Source organism: Ursus maritimus, unplaced genomic scaffold (assembly GCF_017311325.1).
Source record: "Ursus maritimus isolate PB19 unplaced genomic scaffold, ASM1731132v1 scaffold_2, whole genome shotgun sequence".
NCBI lineage: Eukaryota > Metazoa > Chordata > Mammalia > Carnivora > Ursidae > Ursus > Ursus maritimus.
Genome location: NW_024424452.1, coordinates 35,522,044 through 35,548,117, shown reverse-complemented (window position 1 = coordinate 35,548,117; position 26,074 = coordinate 35,522,044). Strand labels below are relative to the sequence as shown.

The following is a 26,074-nucleotide window of genomic DNA, read 5'->3' as shown; positions in this document are numbered from 1 at the left end:
AAGACCCTTCCAACAAAACTGCTATCCAGATGCCAAGAGGCAGATCTTTCCACCTTCTCTCCCAAACGGCTTCACCAAGTTCACAACAGATGGGCTCCACTCCTAGGTCCTCGCGCTCATGGCCCCAAGCCTCATCTTGTTTTGGTTATTTTTGCATTAGAGCTTTGTAGCACTGGAAGGAAACTTAGAAATTAACTAGCCCAACTCACTCATTTCACAGAGAAAGCAAATGACCGAGCCTGCTGGAAACCGCCTACTGAGCTGGGAGCAAAGATGGACATAAGCACAAACTCCCTGGGCCCCTCACCCTCTCCCTGAGACCCAGCACTCTTGGGATCGCCCAGTCCTTCCTCCAGTTGTTCCTATATAAGGCATAGCCTCCCAAGGAGCGCCAGCTGAGGGCTCTGATGTCAGTTTGGGTACCCAAGCACAGATCTCAATGGAGACTTTGGGAAGGACTGGGGTAAGGTTCAAGCTCCAGGAGGCCATGTGCACCCGGCCCAGCCCCACATTCCCCATGACTCCGGCTGCTCTGCTGTCACGGGGAGGAGAATGCAGGGAGGGGCTCACTGTCCTGTCACCAGGGGATAAAGGTCAGCTGGTTCCACAAAAGCTACATGAGATCAGCTCCTAGCTTCTGAGTTCAGGACTGCAGAGGCCAAAAAAAAACCAGCCAAAAGAGCCTTCCAGAGTCTGAGTCACAAGGGAAAAGGAAGAAGACCTCTGTCCGCTCGCTGTTCCACAGATGGTACAAACTCACAAAGCCTCTTGAGCAAATCCATCCATTACCCTCAGTTAGCACTTCAGAGCTTGGAACACCACAGGCAAAGAATATCCAGGCGGCTCTGTGGTAGAACGTTCTAGAAATCCCATGTCTCCCCTGGGAGCAGGCTTCCCGGTTTGCATTCTCAAGTGGCCTAGCCCACTGAACCTCAGACACGTGGGCCATTCTTTCTCGGTGAGAGGTGGCTCTGTCCCTCCCTCAGACTTCCCCCTCTGGACATCCCCACCCCCGGGGAAAAATCATTTTACACAATTAAACTCAAGAGTGGCTTCCTTCTTGGTGGCGTTAGTGTCACCAAGGGCCGGAGCTCTCCTCTTGTCTCTTCAAACTCTGAAACCGAACAAGGCCCTTGTCACCCAGAGCTTTCCTTTCCTTCGGCAGCCTGGTGACTAGGCAGGTCAGGGCGGGTGGAATTCTAGTTCCCACGGGGCTCCCCTGGGGAGAGGAAGGTCAAAGCCAAGGGCAGGCCAGAGGGCGGGGCAAGAGCAAGTGAACATTCTGCACTCACTGTCCCCAGGATGACCCTTCCTGATCAACACCAAGGGCCCCACGCAGGCTCCACCAGGCCACCTCAGAAGAGCTCCAGCCAGCGGCCTGCCTGCCAGCCAGCCGCGCAGGACCAGGGCTCCAAAGCCCCGCACCGAAGCCTGTTCCTACAGCTGCTGCAACAAAGCACAACCTGGGCAGCTTGAAGCAGCAGAAATGATTTGATTCCCGGTCGGGGAAGCCTTTCTAATCACTGTACTGTATACCTGAAACTAAACCAAGGAAGGAAGGAAGGAAGGAAGGAAGGAAGCAAGCAAGCAAGCAAGCAAGCAAGGAAGGAAGGAGAGTAGGAGGGAAGGAGGGAGGGAGGGAGGAAATGTATTGTCCCACAATTCTGGAGGCCAGGGTCCAAAATCAGGGTGTCGGCAGGGCCGTGCTCCCACCAACGGCACTAGGGGAGGCTCCTTCCTGCCTCTTCCAGCTTCTGGTGGCTCCCGGCAGTCCCTGGCTCGTCCATGTGTGTCTCCAACCTCTACCTCCATGGCACACGGCCTTCTCCCTGTATCACTATTCTGCATCTCTTCTCCTTCATGTCTAAGGGCACCAGTCAGATTAACTCACTACATCTGCAAGGAACCTATTTCCAAATAAAGCCACATTTGGAGGTACTAGGAGTTAGGACTTCAACCTACCTTTTTGGAAGACACAATCCAACCCATAAGAGGTCCCGACAGCCACACCGCCGCCTGCCTGGAACGCCCTCCCGCCTCTCCTCAGGTCCGGCCGCACCTGCTCCCTCTTGCCAGCCTACATCCTGCTGCCTCCCTGATGTCCTCTGCTTCTCACCCCTCCAGGCCACACGGGTCCCCTCACTGACCTCAACTGATTCAGCGTCCATGACCATCCACACTGAGCCAAGTGACAGCCCCTGCCCCGTGTGGCTGTGACCTTCAGGGGGCCATGCATGCATCCGATCTTCCCTCCTCGACTGTCACTGATTCTAGGGCAAGAGGTAGACCCGAAGCCTCTTCATGTCCCCCCAGGGCCAGAGAAAACCCTGAGCACCAGACTCACACAACCAGCACCTGCAGAGTTCTCTGAGAAATCGCTTTCAGCTCCCGTGCCTTTCCAACCAGTCTCCCTGAGCGCCAGCCTCACTGTTGTCCATTCCCCCCTCGCCTGGACTTGGCTAATTCCAGCTCACCCCTGGGAGGCCTCCCCAGGCCCCTCAGTACCAAGGTGCTTCTGCTCTGTGTTCCTACAGCACTTGTCACCCTATGTGGCAGCCTTTTAAAATTTGTCCCCATGGATGATAAGGCCCCTGGGGCCAGGGCCTACAGTGTGTCCCCAGTGGGACTGCAGGTGTCCAGCATGGGCTTGGCAGATACCCAGCACAGCAAACAACTGTTGGATGCCCTGAGAGCACCAGACAGTAATGAGTCTCCTCCCTGGGTCAGCCCTTTGCAAGACGGGGCTCAAGGCCATTTGCAAAAGGATCACAGAGGAGCTTAGTTAAAAGACCCATTCCTGGGCCATTCCTCAAACACACTGAATCACACTCCGCATGATGCCCATCGGCTCTGGGGACATTAGGGTCTGGGGTCTAGCTGGCCTTGCAACCCTGCTGGGGGATGTTCCCTGGAGAAGAGCACAAAGAAGCAGATGTGGCTGGCGAGGGGAGGCCCTCGCAGAAGCGGCCTGTGAAATGGGAACCTGGTGCTCAGGCACAGCTGCCCAGTTCCAGGAGCAGCTGTGGGACCCTGGGACTCTCAGGAAGGGAGAGAAAGACAGACGGACACAGTGAGGGGCCAGAGTTGCTCTCCTAATCAGCAGTGGAGACCTGAGCAAGTATTTCAACTGTTCTGTGCCTGTTTCATCAGTAATAAGGTGGGAAAAAAATACCAGCCTGCCCACCTCCAGATTTGTGGTACCTTCACTCTGCAGCTGTCACTGGAGCGCCTACTATGTGCCAGATGGCGGGAGGCTCAAATGACACCTGCTAGAGTTCTGAAAGCCATGTAATACTAGAAAAGTGTAAGGTATTTCTAGGGGCGCCTGGCTGGCTCAGTCAGTGGAGCACATGACTCTTGGTCTTGGGGTCATGAGTTCAAGCCCCATGTTGGGCATAGAGAGGACTTAAAAACAAAAACTTAAAAAAAAAAAAAAAAAAGGAAACGTGTAAGGTATTTCTAATATTAAGACAAAATCTCCCAGGGCGCCTGGGTGGCTCAGTCAGTTTAGCATCTACCTTCAGCTCAGGTCATGATCTCAGGGTCCTGGGATCAAGCCCCACGTCAGGCACCCTGCTCAGCTGGGAGCCTGCTTCTCCCTCTCCTTCTGCTCCTCCCATCCCTCCACTTGGGCGCACAAACACACGTGCTCTCTCAAATAAACAAATAAAATCTTAAAAAAAAAAAAAAAAAAGACAAAATCTCCCAAAACACACCTCCACACAAGAATGTGTGTATCAGGAGCGGCTGGGTGGGTCAGTAGGTTAAGCTTGATTTTGGCTCTGATCCTGATCTCACAGTTGTGGGATCAAGCCCCATGTCTAGCTCCATGCTCAGCAAAGAATGTGCTTGAGATTCTCTCTCCCCCTCTCCCTCTGCCCCTCCTGCTTATGTATCTCCTCTCTCTCTTTCAAATAAATAAATCTTAAAAGAAAAAAAAAGGGGCACCTGGGTGGCTCAGTCATTAGGCATCTGCCTTCAGCTCAGGGCGTGATCCCAGCGTCCTGGGATCGAGCCCCTCAGCCAGCTCCGTACTCCGCTAGGAGCCTGCTTCTTCCTCTCCCACTCCCCCTGCTTGTGTTCCCTCTCTCGCTGGCTGTCTCTCTCTCTGTCAAAGAAATAAATAAAATCTTTAAAAAGCAAAAGAAAAAAAAAAGATTGTGTACATCAATGTTCACAGAAGCATTACTCACAAGAGTCAAAGTGTGGAAACAACTCAAATGTCCATCAACTGATGAATGGATAAACAAAATGTGGCCTATCGATGAAGTATTATTCAATGAATATTATTATTATTCTTCAATGAATATGCTTTCCTTGTTATTTGGTGGCATAAGAAGGAATGAGGTCGACACCTGCTACAAGGTGGGTGAACCGTGGAGACATGATGCTCGGTGAGAGAAGTCGGACGCAAGAGGCCATACACCATGTGATTCCATTTATATGAAAGTCCAGAACAGGGAAATGCACAGAGATAGAAAGCAGATTAGAGGTGGCCGGGGCCACAGGGGCAGCTTGTGGGGAGTGAAGACTGACAAGGACACAGCTTCCTTTTGGGGGGTGATAAAAAAATGTTCTAAAATTGACTTGCTGATGGCTGCACGTATCTGTGAATACACTAAAAACTACTGACTGGCATTCCTCAAAGAGGCATACTATACATATTTGAATTATATCTCAACAAAACTATTTAAAAAAAAAAAGATAAAGTGTTTTTGGTTCCTTTCTTTCTCCAAAACCTTAGCTAAACCTGTTGTCTGCCTTCAAAATCTATCCTCCGTCTAATCTTTTCTCCCACCCCCAGCCTGTCATCTCTCACCTGAGTTGTGAAACAGCCCCTCCCTGGGCTCCATGCCCTCTCTTTGCCACACGTGCTCCCCCCTCTGCACACGCTCCATGGCTCCCTCCTCCACACAGGCTTGCTTTGCCGGGAGCAAGTGCACCAGGCCTCCTGCCCCCCTGCGCTCACTGTGCTTTCTGCTGGGAACGCTCTCCCCACACGGACGCCTGGCTCTCCACTCCTCCCCTAACACTTGGCTCCTTGTCACCTTCTCAGCCAGGCCTTCTCCTGCTACCCTGGTGACATTGTCTCCTGACTAGCCTTCTTCCTCCCCAAGCTAGTCTTTTTCTCCACTGCACCTAAAATCATTCCAAAAAACTAAATAACTTACTTATTTGGTTTCCTTATCATAGATTTTGTATTCTAGCACCTTGGACATCCATTGGATGGGTGGATGGATGGACGGACGGACGGATGATGGTGGCAAAATGTAAGGCCTTCCCTCCACTCAGTGGCAGAGAGCTCCAAAAGAGAGGAGATTTGAGACTGGGATTCAGAACCAGAGAAGTACCTGTGGGTCAAGTCTTTTAACTCAGGCCTACTTTTTTGTGATCAGAGGGCTGTAGAAGTAGCTGCCTTATCAGCTCAGAAGGTTGTTGTGGTAACCATGAACTGGATTCCTGAATTAAAGACCTCCCCTTCAACACATGGCATCTAATTAGCGGAGGAGGTGGGAGAGAACTCGCCTCGTGACAGCAGTCTCAGGGGCAGATAGGGATGGGGACCCCAGGAGCTCCTTGAAAGGTAGGGCATTTGGGGTTGGTCGCTGCAGGAGCCAAGGCAAGTGGTCAGGAGGATGGGACAAGGCAGACAGAAGAGACAGAGCGAGGAATGCCAGGCTAGGAGACCAGATGGCATTCACCAGTAAGCTTTTCTAGAAAAGCCAACAGACCCTGGAGACCTGTCCCCATCCCTGCTCTCCTCCAGAACCAGGACAAACCACAGAAAGAGAAACAGAGGTACAGCCACCAGCTTCCAGAGCTGCCTCTGGGCTAGGGACCCCTAAGTCTGCTGTGAGGAGACCCAGATACCCGCCCATTTAGCTGGGCGCTCATGCCGCTGGCGAGGAGGGGGCAGAAAGGGAGAAAGAAAGGCTTGCATCCCGCCACAGGATGCAAGCCTCTCACTGACACTGGCAGAGGACACAGCTGGAAGTTCTCTTTCCAAGGGGCTCCCTCAGGGGGTGGGGAGGCACCTCCGTGTCCTGCTCATTCTCCCGCTGCAGCAGGGACGGGGACTGTGAGGGGCTAGGCACGGGCACACATGCAGGAGAGCTGAGCCTAACGCTGACAGGCCTGAGTCGCTGGCTTCTTGGCCTGTGGCTCTCTCCATCACAGAATCAGCCAAGAACCAGAGCCCCCAGTCCCCAGCACAGGCCCATGCCATCGGCTCCGTACCCGAGCACACCCAACAGGGAGCTGGAGAACTCCCCCCACCAGCCACCCCAACACCACGGCTAGGCTGGGCAGCCTCATGGAACTGCCTGCCCCCGGCCAGCTGTCCGTCCACCCATTCAACAGGCCTATGCTGGGTATGTCACAAATCAGCTGCTGGGGCAATCGTGTGGGCCATGGGGCCAAAGAGAGGGCTAAGAAAACAGGTGCCATTTGTGCCCAGCAGAGGACTACCAGCTAGGAGACAGACGGGAACTACACGTTCAGAGCCAGCAACTACTCAACTGTCGGGTCCAAGGCTAAGGAGCCAGAGAGGTTGAAGAGGGCCCCCTCCCCCCATCCACATCCAGCAGGAACCTTGGAAGGGGACGTTATTTGGCAACAGGGTCTGTGCAGATGTAATTAAGATGAGACTATACTGCATTAGGGTGGGCCCTAAGTCCAATGACTGGTGTCCTTACAAGAAGAGGAGAGGACACACGGACACACAGAGAAGAGGCCACATGACGACACAGAGGCAGAGCATGGAGAGATGCGTCTACAAGCCAAGGAACGGCAAGGACTTCCTGGATCTACCAGAAGCTGGAAGAGGCAGGAAGGAGCCTCCCATGGAGCCTTCAGAGGGAGCAGGGCCCTGCCAACCCCTCCAGGTCTAACTTCAGCCTCCAGAACTATGAGAGGTTAAATTTCTGTTGTTTGAAGCCACCCGGTTTGTGGCCCCAGAAAACTGACACAGGAACAGCACTGAAGCCCGGCTCTACAGGATCTTCCCAACCCCTCTCTCACTAAGCTGGTGGTGCTTCCACCAGCCCCACGGCCCCAGGCCCTGTCCCACCTGCTCCCCTTCTCTGCACACTCAGGCTACTTATTTTTAGCCCCTGATTACATCTGCCTTGTATGGTTCCCTACTCCTGTCATGAGCGGGGACTCTCTCCTGGTTGGTAAGCTCTCTGAGGACAGAGAATCCAAAGGATATTAACAGCCCTGAGAAGGGGCAGAGATGTGGATGGATTCCCTTGATTGTTCATGTTTCATGATATTTGAGGAAACCGGTGGCAGTGACAGCCCGTAATTACTGCCATAGTCCTTTCAACCTTAAAAAGTAGCTGATATCAAAAAACATGTTAAGCATCCGATAGCCATGTTTAAAATTTAGTCACAAACAACCCCATGCTGTAAATAGGGCAAGTATTATTAACCCATTTTATGAGCAAAAAGACAGGTGCAAAATGGGAAGGGGCTTGGTGGCAAATTTGTGGCAAAGCCCGTGCTTGTTCTGTGTTCCAGGCCCTGTGGACTCGCCGTGCCCCCCCCATCCCACCCCAGGCTGGCTGCTCTGCAACCTGTGTGGGCGGCCTCAGGTGACAGGGCTCCAGGTGAAGAGGCTGCTGGCCTAACGACCAACTCAGGAAGGAAACTGAGGCAGGAAAAGTCAGAAGAAAAATGGATTTGCCCCTGGGCTTCTATCCCTCTCACGGCCTGGACACAGGCTCAGTCCTGAGGCCAGGATGGGTTTCCCAGGCCATGCCAAGGGCTATGACCCTTCTTCAATCTTTCCAGACCCCCTCCTAGTGTCTTGACCTCCTGGGATAAGCTAGAGAAATAAATGGTCTTCTACCAGCTGACATACAGAGTAGGAGGAAATGCAGGGAAAAAAACAAAAGAGACCAACAAAGTGGCCAGAAGCCCCTCCGGGGGGTGCAGGTACACAGGGCCAGCAGCTGTGGGACCAGGTGCACTCGGAGACACGGTTTCCAAGGCAACAGGTTTGTCAAGTCTATACCTATTGCCGTCTAGGGAAAATTCTATGGGGGACAACCTAGCTGAGGTCCTAACTGAATGGCCACTTGGAAGAGGACCAGGGGCCGCTGTTTTGGCGGTGAGCTGGTGGGGGGGAGGGAACAAGGAGGGGGCTCCCAAACCCCAGGGATCTCCCCTAGCCTGATTCTGGGCTGAGCTCCCAACACAACCCACTTCCTCGGTCCCAGAACTCCAGGCCAGACTTTGCCTGCACCTGTTTGAGCTCAGAATGCAGTCCCTGCTCTAGAAGGATCCAAAAATATCTGAGAGGGAGAAGGGGAGGGGCTAGAGTATGCTGAGGGCCAGAGAGAGCCACCTGGCTCAGCATTCCAGGCCCTTCACCCACCAGGGTGGTCTGATCACCCCCAACAGGAGCCCCACAGCCGGAGTCAGAGCTGGGCTCCTCCCACCCCACCAGTGCGATGCTCTGAGCCTCCCCACTCCTGGTTCTGATCACCTTCCTCCTCTGCCTGCACAAATCGTCTGCTCATTCATCTGACACCGTTAAGTGCTTTCCATGAACCAAGCGAACCAAGCGCCGTGCTAGGCCCTGCTGATGCAGAGGCGAGCAAGTTAAACAAACACACAGCCCCTGTCCTCCTGGAGCTGACAGTCCAGTAACTGCCCCTTTCTCCCAGTTCAGCTGAAACCCTGCCCCTCCATGAGTCCAGCCGACCTTCCAGCCCTCCTCTGAACTCCAACCAGAGCTGCCAGGGGAAGGGTGGGGGGGTTAGTTACATTTTCTCTCCGTGCGTGCCATCGCCCCAAATAGAAGTCAGCTCCTGGGGGCAGAGACACGGCCTGTTCCTGTCTGAGTAGTGTTGCTGGCCAGGGCTGAGGGGTGAGAGCAGCCTGGCCTCGGGGCTGGAAAGCTGGCTTTTCAGAGGACAGTCCCCAATGGCCCACCTTTCCCGCCTCCCTCCAGTGTGTTCCTCCTCTCAGTTGCCACTGTGGACCCCACATCCCTTTTGTTTGCTGAAGTTTTTATTTTCAAGGGCACTTAATTAACGTCTTGTTGTTAGTATCTGGTGCACAGTACAGCGCTCCTACACTCGCACACGTCACCCGGCGCTTGTCACGACAGGTGCGTTCCTTCCTCCCCATCACCTGCTTTACCCCCCCACACACGCATCTCCCCTCTGGTGCCACCAGTTTATTCTATAGAGTTAAGAGTCTGTGTCTTGCTTTGTCTCTCTTTCTCTTATTTTTTCCTTTTGCTCGTTTGTTTCTTACATTCCACATATGAGTGAAATCACATGGTATTTGTTTTTCTCTGGCTGACTTATTTCTCTTAGCATAATACCCTCTAACTCCATCCATGTCGCTGCAAATGGCAAGATTTCATTCTTTTTCATGGCTGAAAAATATTCCAGCATGTGTGTTTGTGTATACACACACACACACACACACACACACACACAAACACACACATACACATACAACCACTATTTTATGAATTCACCTGTTAATGGACACTCGGGCTGCCTCCCTACCTTGGCTACTGTAGATAATGCTGCTGTAAACATCAGGGAGCATGTATCCCTCTGACTTTGCATACTTGTATTCTCCGGCTGAATACCCAGCAGTGTGATTGCTGGATTATAAGCTAGTTGCATTTTTACATCACTTGCTGACCACATACTGCCCCTCACCCCTAATCATGAATTCATTCTGTTCCCAACCCATAGTGGGTACCCCAGGGTGGGCCCTGTCTCCCCTTTTTCCAGGACTCTGCACTGGGCCCTCCTTCTCCCCAGGGCTAGCCATGCAGCCCACACCCACTCTGTGCCCTGTAGCACTCAGAGTTGACAGTGAATGAGAGGGTCAGTGCTGTCGAGGTTGTAAAAGACAAGGACCCCTGGGGGGAGTGTCCACCTAGCATGGAAGAAGAAAAGCCTTTTCTCATTGAGTAACAGCCTTGCACGGAAGCTGGGGAGCCTGCCTCAGCTAGGCCAACGTTCCACCTGAAATCCTTCTGGGCCCCAGGATTTGGAACAGAAGGAGCAGCAGTGACTGTTTTCATGTGGCTCTGATGACACAGTCCCAGGGAAGACAGGCTCCTAGGGTGGCACCAGCCAGGAGCTGCCCAGACACACCATGGTCTCCTGGCCTTCAGAATCGGACACTCCCGCCCTCAGGGCAGTGTGGGGCAACCTCCTCTCCACACAGCTAGGGAGAAGCTGGAGGGCTCGGAGAGAAGGCTGTTGCAGGGCCTGGCTGGGGGTGTGAATGGCTGACCTCCTAACAGCTCGTGAGCTTTCAGAGGCAGGAACCGTTCCGCTGCCGGAACCCCCAACCCTGAGACCAGGCCATTCAGGAAAGGCTGCCTGGGAGCCCTCTGTCAGGGAGGGTGAGGAAGTGACAGGGATAGACAGGTTTCTCCCTGGGACCCTGACTCTGAACAACCACCTTCAGGGCTGGAGAGTATGCGGCCGAAACCAAAGGGGACGGGACTTCCCTGATTCCAAAATGAGCCCTGCTGATGGGCGTAGCAAAGTCCTTCCAGCCAGGAAAACACCCCAGAGGGAACCTGAGCCTGGGCCTGTCTTGTTGCACAAGAAGAATGAGAACCCAGGCCGTCATCCGGGAAACTCACTTCGAGCCTCCGAGCCAGCTCCCACTAAGTCACTGATCCTGATGGAGTCCAAACACAGAACTTTTCCTGTTGCAGGCCAAGGGAACAGTTGCTGAATGACATCTTAGAAGGTGGAGGTTGGGGTCAGACTGCCCTGGCTCGAGGGGGCCAGCTCACCAGGGGCCAACATTCACTGAACGAAAAGGATGGTTCACTGACTTGGTCCCTGGGCTCTGCCTGGTTTTCCTTCAGCATCAGCGACCAGGCTCTGGTCTTAGCCCTGTTGCAACTTGGGGCAATCAGCCTCCCCTTCCACCTCATAGTCTTGTTCCTTCCCTCCCACCCCACCCCGTGGCCCCTAGTTGAGTTCCCTCACTAGCACCGCGGCTCCTGAGTTTACCTCGAAGGTGCAGTGTCCCTCTGAGGTCTCCATGATGCCATGGCATGTGTCCCCTAAGACCTGCCCCACCCTCCCCATACGTCTGACACCTTGGTCACTTCCTCTCCGCCTTGTGCCCGTCAGTCCTTCTCTCTCCTAGGATCCTCATCATCGGCCCATAAACACACTTAGTCTTTCTTGTGTTGAAAAGGAAATTTGCTACATCTGCAAACCCCCTACCAATGTACTCCTATGTGTCCTCTAGCCCTCCTGAGCCCACTGCCCAAATGTGTCGCCTCTGCACTCTCCCTAGATGCGCATAAGGCCCTTGCACTCTGCCAGCGACCTCGGGGATATCAAAGCCAACACCTCATCTTCCTCGGCATCCCTGTGGCCTTCCATCTCTTCGACCACCCTTCTAGAATGCGCCCTTCCCTTGGCCTCCAGGTCACTGTCTCTTCTGGGTCCCTTCCCCTCTTCCTGAAACCCACTCATCCTCCTCTTCCCATTGCCCGAATCTGGTGCTGCCCAGCAACCATCCCTCAATCTCTTCTCTCTCTGCAAATGCTTCCTTCATGACCTCACAGCCTCATCTTCACCCTACTGGATCTCATCTCTGGACCTCCAGGCCTCACTTTCAATCCTCCAATATCCAGTATCTCCACCCAGATGTCCCCCTGGCACCCCAAATTCATAACAACCCCAACTGAACTTTTAAAATCTGTTCTTTTATATTCCTGGTCCTTTTTTTTTTAATTGCTGGTAAGATCAGGCCTCCAGCGACTTACACTAGATCCGTGAGGGCTCCCTCTGGCTGAAGTCCAGTAGATTCCACCCCAGCTCTCTCCTGGGTCTGCCCCTCCTCTCCACCCTCACTCCCTCACGGAGCTCACACCCTTTAACCTGCATTTCTGACTGGGTCCTCCAATAAGCCTCCCTCGTCCTCCCCCTCCCCACAAACACCTGCCGGAGAGATGCTTCCCAAGCCCTCAGTGGTTGCCCGCCACCCACAGCGTGAAGCCACCTTGACCACCGACCACCAAACACACACAGCCCTTCACGGTTGGCCAACCCACCCTTCCAAGTAGCTTCCCCACAATCCCCACTTGACTCTGCCTGCCCTTCTCCCTGCCCTGTTCTCGCCAGAGCGCCAACATTTCCTGACAGCATGAGTTCGTTCATCCTGCCCCTTATGTGGAATTCTCTTTCTTCCATTATTCCATGTCTGAATGCTACTTTCTTCAGGGCCCATCTCAAATATCCCCTCATCTGTAAAACATTTCCTGATCCACTCGGTTAAAAATAATCTCCCCAGGCCCTCCCACCCCACCTCACTTTACCTCCCTCATGACGCTCACATGTGTCCTGCTTGTATGCGTGCAGGTACAAGGTGGGAGATGCCCTATCTCCTGAACTGGGGGGTAAGCACGCCAAGGACAAAATGCCCATCTGGATCCCCCAGTACCACACCTAAACAATAAGAGGTACGCTATAAATCTGGGATGATTAATACGTGGTGAGATGTGGCAAGGTGGTTGAATGAAAGGCTTTGCACTCAAGCAGTATTTAAATGTAAGAGGTTGTGCAGTGAGTGGGTCTGGATTTGGATTTGGAGCCGGGTGTCCAGGAGAGAGCTAAGCAGAGAATCCCACAGCGGCAGACCCCACCCCTGCCCACCGTCCCAGCTGCACCCTCATTCCAGGCCAGGAGGCATAGCACCTAGAACCTGCCCTTGGCCCTGGGGCCCTGCCAAAGGGGAAGAGCTGTCTTCCTCCTGTGTCTGTAGTGACTAGGCTCCTTCCCAGCGCACCACACCTAAATGAGCACCAAATGGCCAGGGGGATGCAGCTGGCCTCATCCAACCTCCTTCTGTGGGAGCAAGGAGACCTGAATTCCAGCGCTGGCCCTGCCTTGAACTAGTTGTCTGACTTTCACTGTCACACCCAGACGTGGGACAAAACCAGCATTCCCACACTCTGGTTCCACAGGCCACCAAGCAAAGTGTGCACATCCACTGGCAAATCCCAGTGAGTGCTTTGTAGACTCGATGCAGGACGTGGCAGATGAGATGCTCCTACGGGCTCATCCAGCTGCTCTGAGCCAGAAGTCGGGGAAATTGCTGGACACAGCTTGCAGGGGGGCTGCAAAGGCTTCTGCTCTCTCCCCAAGACCTTTGAGCTCATACCTTCCCTCAGCGGCCCTCCCCATGGTGGGTTGTGGCAGCTGGGCTGCTCTGTTGAAGGAACATGAACACGACATCTTTCTGAAGATAACCAGACTGGGGCAGGTGCGGAGGGGCCAAAAGGGGGTTCCGGACAGACCCTCATCTCTCATGGAGGGGAGGTCAGCCCCAGCGTGCACCAACTTCTCACTATTGGGATGGCAGGGTGGAGGCCAGAGGAGGTTGTAAGTCTGCAAACCAGGGCTGGGCTGGAGAAGGATGAACAGACTCAGAATCCCCATCTGCCCCACTCTCTGCATCAAGCAGGCAACAGGAAGCAAAGATGTCCAGAATCCAGCCTAACAAACACCAACGGCATGAACCCAAATGCTTTCTCAGCCCTGGCCACTCCCCATCCCACCCCACTCTCAGAGGAGTCAAAGGATCACAGGCATCCGGAGGAAAGCTCCCCACAGGTAGCCTCTCCAAAGGCAGAGGGAGTTCTGTGGCTGTCAGGGAGAGAGAGGCTGAGGGCAGGACAGGAACTCCGGGTGGGGGGAGACAGCCCTGGGCTGAACACGCCTGTCCATAATCACTGCCCAACCTTGTGTGTCTCTCATTCCGCTGGCTTTCACTCTACCCTCGACAATGAGAAGACAGAGTAAACCAACTCGAGGTTGCTTTCCCCTGTCCTTGAGCAGGCCTGTCACCTGGCCAAGTCCCCAAGACAAAGAGGAGGACCCCCGTAGTCACAAATGCCTGGGAGCCATGGATGGGTGGGTGGGGATGTGGGAGGTGCCTGGTGATCCGGCCCTGGCAGCTCCAGCTGTTCCTAGCATCAGGAGAGGCCTTTGGTCCCTTGCTTGGGAACAAGAAGAGGCTGCCATGGTCCAGAAGACCACAGAACCAACATGGGGACAAAAGAAGGAAAGGTAGCTTTACCCCCAGGAAGCAGGAAGTAAGTTAGAGAGAAAGTCTGCCTGCCACGCAGCGAGGGGCAAGTATCCAGGGGTAGGGTGGGAAGTTCAGGAGCAAAGCTGCTGCCTTTGGGCAAGGTGGCATTGACTTAGTGGCACAATTCCAGGGGAAATCAACCAGTAGGAAGGACTGTCATAGAGACAGGGAGAAGTCACCCTTATGATTGGAACCTTCCAGTGGGTGCAGGAGAGAACAATCTTTTAGGGTAACCTATAGCTGGAGCAGTATTAAAACCCACCCCTAGGGAAGAACCCACAGCACAAGTGGTGAGCAGGAGGGAGGAGAGAGGGCACCCTGCACATGGTGAGCAAGGCCACCCTGGAAGCCAGGCTAGGGACGCACTGCAGAGTCCAGGAAGGAAAGAGGGTGCACAGAGAGGATCTTTGCACAAAGTGCCTGCCTGCCTCCTTTCTTCGTGGCAAGATCCCTCAGAGAGGTCCATGGAACATTCCAAATGTCCAGTTACCTCGTTGGGAGGAAAGATGAAAGATGTCCCTAAAAGGCTAAAAGTCCCTGGGCCTGGTGTGTGGAAGAGAGGCAAGGTGGCAGCTGGGGCTGGGCGGAGCAGGGCAGGGGCTGTGAAGGGGAGCAGGCGGCAGTGGCTTGGGGCTCAGGATCCAATTACACTGCTGTTTCCATACTTAGCCACCTGACAGCCGCTTGGAATCCTCACCGCTCCAGGCATGGCAGCCCTGCAAGGCCCAAATTAACTCAAGGGCAGACAAGGGCACGGCCCAGGGGCACATGCAAGACCGGAGCCCCCCACCTTGGTCCCTAACCCCTCAAAGGGAACACCTGCTTCTGCCCACCACCTGCTTAAGCGGCTGGGGCTGGGACCTCAACAAATAGAAACTCAAAGGTGGGAGACGCTGGGGCTCTGGACCCCATGGTCCCCTGTACATCTGAAGACTGCCACCTCATGACAAGACAAAGCAGGAGACCCAGATTCCTGGGGGCACCCCAGATCACCCCTGAAGCATCCCCAAGGGGGACCCAGCCCCAGGAGTCTCAGGAAGAGAGAGGTGGCAAACCCTCTGGTGTCCCCTCCATGCCTATAAATAACCCCCATGCTGTAACCCGAGCCTCCACCTCTACCACACAAAGTGCTGAGATCCCAAAGGAAAAACCACACATACAGACCCCCAGCCCCCTTCCAGTGAAGCCCCCAGCCTAGCTCAGGGATACTCTGGAGTATCCCGCCTCTCTCCTGAACTCTGTGCCCAATCCCTAACTCCATCCCCAATCCCATACCAAACTGACCACCTCCTCTATCCCACCATTCCCCAGACAACCCCCAACTCTGTCCACACACCCGGTCCTCAATCATGCAAAGCCAGCCCCCCGCCCAATCTCCACCGGGTGGGAGGGTCAACACGACTCACCTCCAGGGCCCCTCCAGCACCAGGACTGGGCTCTTTTGTCTGTCCAGGAGGGTCCTCTAGTTTTAACTTTTGGGGTCCTCTTCCCCAGCATCTACTGGCCAGACCTGCCTTCTGGCTCCCAGCCCTTGGTTCAGGCCTCACACCTGCCTGCACCTCTCAGTTCACGACTCCCACTTCTGGCCTCCCTGAAACCCCTGAACGCTCTTGGGGTCTCTGTACCCAGTTTTGTCCTGGGCCCCAGGGAGAAGGGAATGGAGATGATGGTGAGACCAGCCAGGAGTAAAGGTTTGCCATCAACCGCAGGAATCACAGAGGCCCCATCTATCATTGGAGCCTCCCTCCTCCCTTCGCCCCCTGCAGTAAACATAAAACCTCGGGGCACGTGGGGGTCACTGTCTGGCCTGGCTGACAGGGGTGAGGGTCATACCTGTTTGTCCTGGGAGCAGGAGCGACGCCACGAAGCAGCAGAGCAGGACCAGCGTCCTCATGGTGACTGCCAAGAGAGCCCAGCTGCTCCTCGCCTCTATTTATAGGGCTGATGGTGGCGCAGGGTAGGGGAGAAGGGTCACACAGTCACTAGGGCAACTGGGTGGACGTGATGGGGAAGCAGCACAGACCCTGACAGGCTGTGCAGAGGCTCGCTCTGCCACTGTCCTGCCAGCTGCCAGGCCCCGGAAGGCACAGCCCGGGCCGGATTCTCTCCCCCCAGCAGCCCTGGGGTCATGTGACATGGGTCACAGGGCAGGGGTGGTGGAGAAAACGTGGGACATCCCTTGGGTCAGGTCTAGGGGTTAGGAACCCAAGCCTTCACGGTATCTGAGCTAACTTGATCTTAAGTCTGGGACAAGTCACTGACCTTCACGTGCCTCGGTTTTGTGAATGAAGGAGCCATAGGGCAAAGCCAGAGAGATTCTACGTGATAGCCACCTACCGACGTCTCGGCCCCTCCCCAAAGGTCAGAAAGGTGAAGCCACAATGGCTGGTTAAAAGAAACCTGCGACATCTGACCTCTGAGGTTGATGGCGAGGAGCTTAACCTTCTCGGGCCTCCGGAAGATAGAGAACAGTGACAAGAGCAAAAAAAGGGGAGCTAGGAGACATGTCCCATGCTGTGATGTAAGCCAATGGACAAAGATCCATTTCCAAATGACAGGGGGTTTCCAGAACCTTCCATCATGCCTATAATGTGCTATTTGATGCAATCTTCCCAAGGGTATGTAATGGCCCCTAAGAGCCAGTTCTATGAAGCTGAGGGACAGCAGACGCTGGCTTGTCTGGCCGGGGGGAGGGTGTCACTGAGGATAGTGGTCGGCCATTGAGGAAAAAAGCTGGTCAACTGGCCATTCTTCTGTGGGCTTTACATTTACCACAGCTTTACTGAGGTCTAACCCACATGCAGCACAGAACACTATTCACATCTGATACATTTTGACGTATGCATAGAAGCATGATTAAAATAACAAACAGATTCCTCACTCCCAAATTTTCCTCACATCCCCTCCTAGTCCCCTCCGCCCACCCCCTTCCCAGGCAACCACCACGGAGCTGCTTTCTGTCACTATGCATTATTTTGCATTTCCTAGATGTGGATACAAATGGAATCTCATCATATGTGTTCTTTTCTATCAGGCTACTTTCACTTGGCATAATTATTTTGAGATCTATTTTCATTGCAGTTATGTATTGATAGCTCAATTCCCTTTTATTCTGAATAGTATTCCACTCATTGTATGGACTGACCACAATCTGCTATCCATTCTCCTCCTGAGAGACATATGGGTTGTTTCCAAGCTTGGGCAACTACTGATTAAGCTGCTGTGAGTATTCATCTATAATGCAACTTATAGATGTTCACTTTCCCTTCTCTTGGGTAAATACCCAGGAAGGGAATGACTGGATCACATGGTGGGCATCTGTTCAATTTTTCTCTAAGATGATGGTGCCATTTTACATTCCCTCCACCAGTCTCTCCACATCCTTGCCAGTCCTTAGTACAGTCAGTCTTTCAGGTTTCAGTCATTGTTGTAGGTGTGTTATGGTATCTTATTGTAGGTTCAGTCTGCATTTTCCTGATGACCAGTGATATTACGCATGTTTCTGTGTGTATATTTGTCATCCGCTTCGTTCGTGTGTTTTTGGTGAAGTGCCTGTTCAAATCTTTTGCCTATTTTTTATGGGTGTTTTCTTCTTCTCAATGTTGATAGTGTTTTTATATACACTGAATACATCAGACATATAATTTGTAAATATTCTCACCAGTGGTGGTTTGTCTTCATGCATGAAGTGTCTTTCAAAGAGCAGAAGTTCATAATTTTTATCAAATCCAAAGAACTCTTCGCCTAACCCAAGATGCCCAAGATGTTTTCCTGTTTTCTCCCAGAAGTGTAATAATTTTAAGTTTTACATTTAGATCTATGATCCATTTTATGTAATTTTTCATATGTTGCAAGATATAAACCAAAGTTTATATTTTTGCATGTGGATATCCAGTTGTTCCAGCAGGATTTATCGAAGAGACCGTCCTTCCTCCACTCAACTGCCTTTGTACCTTTTATTGAAAATCAATTGAACGTATGTGTGTAAAGCTACTTCTGAACTGTATTCTTCCTGTTGGTCTCTGTGTCTATCCTTCCACTGTGGTTTCCTAATCAGTCTTGAAATCAGGTAGTGTGAATCCTCCAACTTTGATCTTCTTTTAAAAGTTGTTGGGGGGGGGGCTCAGTTGGTTAAGTGCTCAACTCTAGACTTCAGCTCATGTCATGATCTCAGGGTGGTGAGACTGCGCCCCATATCAGGCTCTGAGCTCAGTGGGGAGTTGGAACCTGCCTGAGATTCTTTCTTTCTCCTTCTGCCCCTCCTCCTGCTTGTGTGCTCACTCACTCTCTCTCTCTAAAATAAATAAACAAGCAAATAAATCTTTTTTTAAAAAGTTGTTTTGGGGGCACCTGAATGGCTCAGTTTTAAGCATCTAACTCTTGATTTCAGCTCAGGTCGTGATCTCAGGGTCATGAGATCAAGCCCCATGTCAGGCTCTGTGCTAGGCATGGAGCCTGCTTAGGATTCTCTCTCTCCATCTCTCTCCACCCCTCTCCCCCAAAAAAGAAAAAAAGTTGTTTTGGAGTTGGCCGGCTGGCTCTGTCAGAAGAGCATGCGATGCTTGATCTCAGGGTCATGAGTTCAAGGCCCACGTGGGGCATAGAGATTATAAATAAATAAACTTTAAAAAAAATTGTTTGGGGGGGGGCACCTGGGTGGCTGAGTCGTTAAGCGTCTGCCTTTGGCTCAGGGCGTGATCCCAGAGTCCTGGGATCGAGCCCCTCATCAGGCTCCCTGCTCTGGGAGCCTGCTTCTTCCTCTCCCACTCTCCCTGCTTGTATTCCCTCTCTCACTGGCTATCTCTCTCTCTGCCAAATAAATGAATAAAACCTTTAAAAAAATTGTTTGGGCTATTTTAGTTCCTCTACACGTCCATATGAATTTTGGAATCAGCCTATAAATTGCTCTTTAAAGGCCTTCTTGGATTTTAATTGGAATTATAATGAATCTACAGACCAGTCTGAAGAAAGCTGGCAAGTTACCAACTGCAATGGTAATTTTATGTGTTAACTTTGGTAAATACCAGTCTGAATGCTGCTGTACAGGAATTTTTTACATGGGCTTCACATTTAATATGTAGACTCTGAGTCAAGCAGATCACCCTCCATAATGTGGGTGGGCCTCATCCCATCAGTTGAAGGCCTTAAAAGACTGTGCTCACCCCGCCAACCCCGGAGGAGGAAGGAACACTGCCTCTAAGTACCTTTTGACTCAAGACCGCAACAATCACTCTGCTGGAATTTCTGGCCACCAGCTGCCCCTGTGGACTTCTGACTTTTTGGTCCCCACAGCCTCCCTCTATAAACAGACATCCTATTGGCTCTGTTTCTCTGGAGAACCTGACTAACACACCAATACTGAGCCTTCCATCCATGTTTACAGCTGGGGAGAGGGGCTCACCATGAGGGGTTGGAGGCAGCACTTGGTCCTGGGACAGAAAAGGAAGTCAGAGTCAATGACGCGCCTACTCCGGGCAGGTACTTCACATGTCAGGAGAGGTAGGCACGCCACCACCATTTCACAGTGAGGAGGCCAAGGCTCTGACTGCTGTGGTAACTTATTCAACACCACCACATAGGAGCAGAGTGGTCTGAATTTGAACCCAGATGGGCCTGACTCACAAAGCCAGGACTACTCCCATCAATCCAAGTGCACTCAGAGGAAGAGAGGAATTGGCATGTCGGGGAAAACGAGTGGAGGGCTGTGTGGGAAAGGCACAGGCTGAAGGGCCAGAGAAAGACACCAGAACCCAAACCAGACAGGAGGGGAAAGCATGAGCCCAGCACTGTTTAAAGGGCTAACTGCATGTGATTTAAAGATGCTCCATCTGGGGGCGCCTGGGTGGCTCAGTCAGTTGAGCATCCGACTCTGGATTTCGGCTCAGGTTGTGATCTCTGGATTGTGGGATCGAGCCCCACGCAGGGAGTCTGCTTAAGATTCTCTCTCCCTCTGCCCCTGCCCCCACTCTCTCTCTCTCTCAAATAAATAAATCTTTCTTATTTTTTGAAAGAGTTTATTTATTTACTTGAGAGAGAGAGAGGGAGAGAGAAGCAGGGGGAGCAGCAGAGGGAGAGGGAGAAGCAGAGTCCCCGCCGAGCAGGGAGTCCAACACAGGGCAGACGCTTAACCAAGTGAGCTACCCAGGCATCCCAATAAATAAAGCTTTAAAAGAAAAAAACAAGATGCCCCATCTGGGCTCAAACAGGTTCTTGCATGGCCTTGTTCACAGTGGCACAATAAACAAGAGCCAAAAGGTGAAAACAACCCAGGTGCCCATCAGCAGACAAGTGGAGGAACCAAGTGTGGCCTATCCATATGATAGGATATTATTCATCCATAAAAAATGAAATTTTAATACAGGTTGCAACATGGATGAGCCTTCGAAATGTTAATGCTAAACGAAATAAACCAGTCACAGAAACACAACGTACTCGTTTGCAGGGGCCACCATGACAAACCACAGACCGCATGTCTTAAACCACAGACATTGATTTCTCGCCATTTTGGAAGTCTGACATCAAGTTGCCGGCAGGGCTGGCTTCTTCTGAGGCCTCTCTCCTTGCTCGTAGGCGGCCTCCTTTCCTCACTGTTTCCTCACATGGTCATCTCCTGGTCTGGGTTATCTGTGTCCTCATCTCCTATTCTTGTATGGACACCAATTGTATTAGGTTAGCACCCACCCACATGACCTCATTTTACCTTAATTACCTCTGCAAAGACCCCATATCCAAGTACAGGCACATTCTGAGATACTAGGAGTTGGACTTCACGAATTTTGAGAGGACACAATTCAGCCCAAAAGAGACAGATATCGTGTGACTGCACTTACACGAGGTACCTAGAAAAGTCAGGGACAGAAAATAGAATGGTGGGTGCCCAAGGTAGAGGGAAGGGGGCACAGGAGTTAGTGTTTCATGGGTAGAGTTTCTATTTAGAATAATGAAAAAAGGGTCGCTGGGTGGCTCAGTCTGTTAAGTGTCTGCCTTCGGGACAGGTCACGATCCTAGAGTCCTGGAATTAAGTCCCACATCGGGCTTCCAGCTCACCAGGGAGCCTGATTCTCCCTCTCCTGCTGCCCCTACTTCGGCTCTGTCTCTCTCTGTCAAATATAAATAAAATCTTAAAAAAAAAAAAGAATAATGAAACATTCTGGAGAAGGACAGTGGTGATGGTCACACAACATTGTGAAAGTGCATGCCACTGGATGAAAAATTTTAAGTGATTAAAATGGTAAATTTTAACCATAATTTTTAAAATCAAAGAACAAAAAAGGACATTCTGTTCAGAAAGCAAGAGATTATAAAGGAAGGTAGACTGAACTGAAAATAGAAAGGGGGGGTAAACAGAAGGCGGAATGAACCATGAGAGACTATGGACTCTGGGAAACAAAATGAGGGCTTCAGAGGGGAGGGGGGTGGGGGAATGAGATAGGCCGGTGATGGGTATTAAGGAGGGCACGTATTGCACGGTGCACTGGGTGTTATACGCAAGTAATGAATCACGGAACATTACATCAAAAACTAGGGACGTATTGTATGGTGACTAACATAATAAAAAATTATTATAAATTAATAAATTATTTAAAATAATAATAAAATAAAAAATAATAAAACGAAAAAAGAAAATAAACTCTCAGGTCATAATTCCTTTTTTTTTAATATTTATTTATTTTAGAGAGACATAGGGAGCATCAAGGGAGGAGTACAGGGAGAGAGAATCTCAAGCAGACTCCCCACTGAGCACAGAGCCTGACAGGGAACTCGATCCCACAATGCTGAGATCACAACCTGAGCTGAAACCAAGAGTCCGACGCTTAACCGACTGAGCCACCCAGGCACCCCTCAGGTCATGATCCTTAGAGAGCCTTCACCTAGCCCTGTTAGAGCTCCACCCAGGGCAGGAATCCCCTCCACAAAAACTCTGATATCTGTCCAGCCTTGTCTGAACACCTCCTGTGGCAGGGAACTCTAGCAGAGAGCACTAGCTCTGCCCTGTCGAATATACCACGTGAGGCCTAGAACTAGCCACAGTGCTCCGGGGTCACCTCCCCACCTGCCACCTCACCTTCCTACTGGATCACTCCATGATTCCCTGAAAAATGAGACCGCCTCTCCCCTAATCTCAAACCAGCAGCCCCCCATTAACCCCCAGGGCCTGCCCAACCCCATCGATGCTTCCTTCTCCCCATAGGGGAATAGGAGATTTTCATCAATTCTCTCTTTGGGTTTTCCAACCATCCTCTTTATCTCCTGCAGGGGGGCAGGCAATGGGGGACTGAAGAGCTGGTCTCTGATACCCCTGCAGCACGTGCAGCCTTCCCTACTCACTTTCCTGCTTCCTCTTTAATTGGATCCAGAGTCTGTCCACCAGAACAGGCCGCACCCCGGGGGTGGGATGGGGAGCCTGTGGCTTAGGTCCCCTAATTCAGGAAACTCTGCAGCTGTCACTCCTTGCTCCTTTTCAACACTAGGGGTGTGGTGGGGGGAGAGTGGGTTTGAGGAGGGCATTCCTTTCTACAGCTGCCGCATGCAGGCCCTACAGCCCCCATTCCTACCCCCTCCCCTCGGTCAGCATGCATTCCTGTCCATCACCACCAGAAACCTGCAACTCAGCAGGGCCAGACAAGAGAGGGGACCAGAAGAGGGGGTGGTACTGACTCTACGCCTAGCCCAGGAGTTGTGGGGCAAGAGAGGGCAAGCAGACGTCGAAAGAGAATTAAAAAGGCAAATGCTGGGGCGCCTGGGTGGCTCAGTCGTTAAGCGTCTGCCTTCAGCTCAGGGCGTGATCCCGGCGTTATGGGATCGAGCCCCACAGGGAACACAAGCAGGGGGAGTGGGAGAGGAAGAAGCAGGCTCCCAGCGGAGGAGCCTGATGTGGGGCTCGATCCCATAACGCCGGGATCACGCCCTGAGCTGAAGGCAGACGCTTAACGACTGAGCCACCCAGGCGCCCCAATAAATCTTTAAAAAAAAAAAAAAAGGCAAATGCCACAGCCCAATGGCATCCAGGAAAGCACAGAGGAAGCTGGAAAAAGAAGGGACAGTCAGAAGGGAAGGGCTCAGGTGGGACAGGGTGGACCCAGAGCCAACAAGGTCTGAGGCGAAGTATGGCCCGCCGGCTCCACAGGCAGCTGGAGAATTTCCTTGCGCTTTACGTGTTTGTCTGAAGCTGTTCTGAAGCCCACTCATCAACTGGTAAGGAGGCTAGGTCACAGGAAGGCTCCCACTTCTGCCAGACAACTCTTCAAACATCACAGAGCGGGGGCGACTGCTCCTCTCTCTGCCAAAGATGCCCCAAATCGTGGCATACACGGCATTTATTTATGATAACCCCCCCCCCCCAGTGCCAGAAGGGCATGGAGACGGCTCCCGAGTACACATGAAGTCTAACGGGAGCAAGCCCTGAAAGTCAGAGCAGAAGAAAACCACATCAAGGCCAGCACATGAAATGGAGCCCTTCGTAAGGCGGACACAAATGCAAACGGCACTTGGTACGTAAGGACCTCACATGTGTGTAACTTGATCACTCGCCAATTCACAGTGTCCTTAAAATAAGAACAAACCAACTGCTCGAGAGAAATGAAATTATTTCTGCTACTGAGACTCCACAGGAATTTCTTCTAAGGATCTTCTTCATAAGAAGGACGCAGTGTAACTTAATGATCCTTGAGAACATCAGCAGACGTACATTTCCATGACATTTATCCCTAACACAGACCCTTAAAAGAGGCCAAGGGAGGCCACCTGGAACCAAGAATGTCCAGTCTCCTCCCAAAGAACCCACCACCAAAGAGGGTCAATGGTACACGCCTGGGGTTTATTTTCTCCTCCACTGCCACTTTAGCACCTCACACACACGACAGGAGAAGGGGAAATTGGCACAATCTATTTGAGGAGACAGTATCTACTAAAATATATTCATGAGAGGGGCACCTGGGTGGCTCAGTTAAGCGTCCTACTCTTTTTTTTATTATTATTATTCATTTATTTGAGAGAGAGAGAGAGCATGAGAGAGAGGGTGAGAGAGCATAAGCAGGGGGAGCAGCAGAGGGAGAAGCAGGCTTCCCGCTGAGCAGACCCTCCCAGAACCCTGGGATCAGAACCCAAGCAGAAGGCAGACACTTAACCAACTGAGCCGCCCAGGCACCCCAAGCATCCTATTCTTGATCTTAAACTCAGGTCATGAGTTTAAGCCCCATGTTGGGCTCCCTGCTGGGTGTGGAGCCTACTTTAAAAAAAAACAATAATAATAAAATAAAATATATTCATGATAGCTGTAAGTTGCAAGCAACCTAAGTGTCCACGGCTAGGTGAACGCCTAATTCACTGTGGTACATTCATGCAACGGAATATACTTGGCTGTAAAAATGAATAAACTGCCGATACACACAAAACCATAAATGAATCTCAGAAACATTGTTTCAGGCAAAAGAAGCCACACAATACGAGTATAAATACTGTACGATTCCTATGACGATCCAAAATAGGCAAAACTAGTCCATAGTGATAGAAATTAAAATGGTGGTGAGATTCCACTCTACACCCACCAGAAAGGTTGAGTAGATGCAATTATATTCTGACGATACTGATTGCCAATGAACATGCAGAGCAACTTATACGTCGCTGGTACAAAATGGTCCATCAACACACATACATAACGAAAGCACATAAAACTGGTAAAATGTGTCTGAATAAGGCTGGTGGGCTGCGCCAGTCACGATGATCTGGTTCTGGGGCTGTACTTCAGGCATGCAAGACATTAACACTAGGGAGGCTAGGTGAACGATGCACGGTACCTCCCTAGACATCTAATTGTTTCCACAAAATTTTTTAAAGTTTTAAAAAAATAAACCACTTTAAACCCTGGTGGGGTGCTGGGTACATGGGTATATATTGAGTTTGTGAAAATTCACAGAGCTAAACACTTAAGCTATGCTCCTCTTCCGAGCATGTGTTACGTGATTCTTCAATAAAGAGGTTCTGTCGAACACTGCCTTGATCGTGTCTCTCCTAGGCCCCTACCCCCTCACAAAAAATAAAGTCCAAGCTTCTTAGCAGCCTTGGCCTTGGATGTCCTATACCATCCTACTTGCAGGTCTTCACTTATTTCTCCTCCCAGGCCAGCCTGCGCAAAGCCTGCAGGACACCATGCCCTTCCAGACCACCAGGCCTGGCACCCAGGTGGTGTGGCCAACTGGACCAGAGCCACTGTACATGTAGCTGCTGACCCTGGACCCTGTCACTGCCCCTCGAGTGGCTCCTAACCCTGGACGGGTCCCTGACCACCCGCGTGGCTGCTGACCCTGGACCCGTCCCTGTCCCCCGCGTGGCTGCTGATCCTGGACTCCTGTCACTGCCCCACCCCCGTGGCTCCTGACCCTGGACGGGTCCCTGACCCCCTGCGTGGCTGCTGACCCTGGAAGCCCTGTCGCTGCCCCTCGAGTGGCTGCTGACCCTGGACCCTGTCACTGCCCCTGGAGTGGCTCCTGACCCTGGACCGGTCCCTGCCCCTTGAGTGGCTGCTGACCCTGGACCCGTCCCTGTCCCCCGCGTGGCTGCTGATCCTGGACCCCTGTCACTGCCCCAGCCCCGTGGCTGCTGACTCTGGACCCTTGTCGCTGCCCGTCACGTGGCTACTGACGCTGGACTCCTGTCGCTGTCCCTCGCGTGGCTGCTGACCCTGGACCCCTGTCCCTGCCCCTCTCGTGGCTGCTGACCCTGGACCCCTGTCCCTGCCCCTCTGGTGGCTGCTGACCCTGGACCCTGTCACTGCCCTACCTGTGGCTGCTGACCCTGGACCCTGTCGCTGCCCCCCGCGTGGCTGCTGCGCTGCTATCCCCACGTAGATACGGCCAGGGTAGACAAGGTTCCCAAACATGGCAGGTAGGAAAGAATGAGGTATTTCGCGCGTGATTTCTTACATTTATCACCAGTGCTGAAATGGCACTGTTGCGGACACTGTGGCTTAAAA

At 52.1% G+C, this 26,074-nt stretch overlaps 1 protein-coding gene across 1 annotated transcript in view; it reads right to left on the bottom strand.

Moving 5' to 3' along the window:
* The window catches only part of SRL (sarcalumenin), a 46,615-nt gene that overhangs the window by 20,328 nt on the left and 213 nt on the right, over positions 1-26,074 (bottom strand). The gene's annotated exons all lie outside the window — the stretch shown is intronic.